The sequence below is a fragment of the Aplysia californica genome, unplaced genomic scaffold, assembly GCF_000002075.1.
Source record: "Aplysia californica isolate F4 #8 unplaced genomic scaffold, AplCal3.0 scaffold00412, whole genome shotgun sequence".
Lineage (NCBI taxonomy): Eukaryota > Metazoa > Mollusca > Gastropoda > Aplysiida > Aplysiidae > Aplysia > Aplysia californica.
In genome coordinates, this window is record NW_004797682.1 from 672,631 (window position 1) to 673,997 (window position 1,367).

Below are 1,367 nucleotides of genomic sequence, written 5' to 3' on the forward strand. Positions count from 1 at the left end.
TTTTTTTTTTTTTTGGTGAGTGGTTTACGACGCTCGCAAGGGCACAAGGTCAGCTGAGCGCGCGGGACACATCTAACATTTTCAGTTGGTAAGAAATTTTGAATTTTGCCCCGGTGGCGACCGAAGCCAACTCTTATCGATTTTGGACCACCAAGGGATCTCTAACGTGCGCAACTTGCACACGCGACCTCCGAGATTTTTCACTCTTGTCGGAGAAGGCTAGGTGTAGATCGTTCCTACCATAAAATCAGGGTTGTGACTGAAAGACAGCAGTAAGAAGGAGCCAAGGAGAATCAGTAGAAAGGCTGCAGAAAGAGTCAAGAGTCAAGAGCCCAGAGGAGGGGGCAAAGAGGCGAAGTGAGGGGTTGGGGGCAGAAAATGGAGACAAAAGCAGACGATTGAACATTGTTAGAGAGCAGGAAAGGATGTGGAAGGAGAACATTTAAAAAAAGAAAAGTTTACCTCGCTATCCGGATCCGAACCCATGACCTATTGAATGAGAGGCACCTGACGTGATTTCGATTCGGTATGGGGAAAATTTATAATAATATAATAATGTCTCCGTCTTTCTGCCTGGAGGTAATTGTGTCCTCAGCTCCTCGGTCTGGGATGGTCCTGATATACAGGGTAGCAAAGCAGCCCGCCTCCTAAATGATATAAATCATGTTGATGGGGGCGTAAGCCATCTACAATAATTGCTGCAAAAACATCAAGCTTTAAAAGAACAACTACAGAGAATTCTTCCAAACCGGTCTTTGTGGGTGGTTGGCGGGAGCTCTGGTGGTGGTTTGCTTCTTCTTTCCTATCAAACATTTATCGTCCTTATCTCCCATTCTTCTGTTTTATGTCTGTTACTCTCCTTGTTTATGTTTGTTACTCTCGTGTAACACCTCTCATCTTCTGGCGCTCACATGACCTCATGCAGTTGCGAGCGCCGTAAAACCTCTACTAAAACTTTTTTTAAAAACGTCTTTTAAGAATTAACAGAAATTCTGATTTTTTGGGGTGACTTTTTTGTTGTTTTGTATAATGGGTATTTGTTACTGTTGGCGGGGTGAGGGGGGAGGGGATGTGTTAGTATACGGGTGAAACGCTTTTCCGCACTCCATTTTGCTATTGCAAGAGGTCTATTAGATTTTATCAGAGAGTAACGACGGTTTGAGGGATGAGGCGTTGGAGCAGGGAGTAAAGGCTCTTCCACAGACACAAATAGATGTCAAGTCAAATTGAATCGTGTGCTTTCACGACAGGTAATACAACTGTTTTTGTAACATGGAAATTCACTTCTACTTTTGGTCCAGCCAAAGAGCCCAAGACGGTCTCGGGTAAGGTAGTGAAGGGGTCTCTCTCTCTCTCTCTCTCTCTCT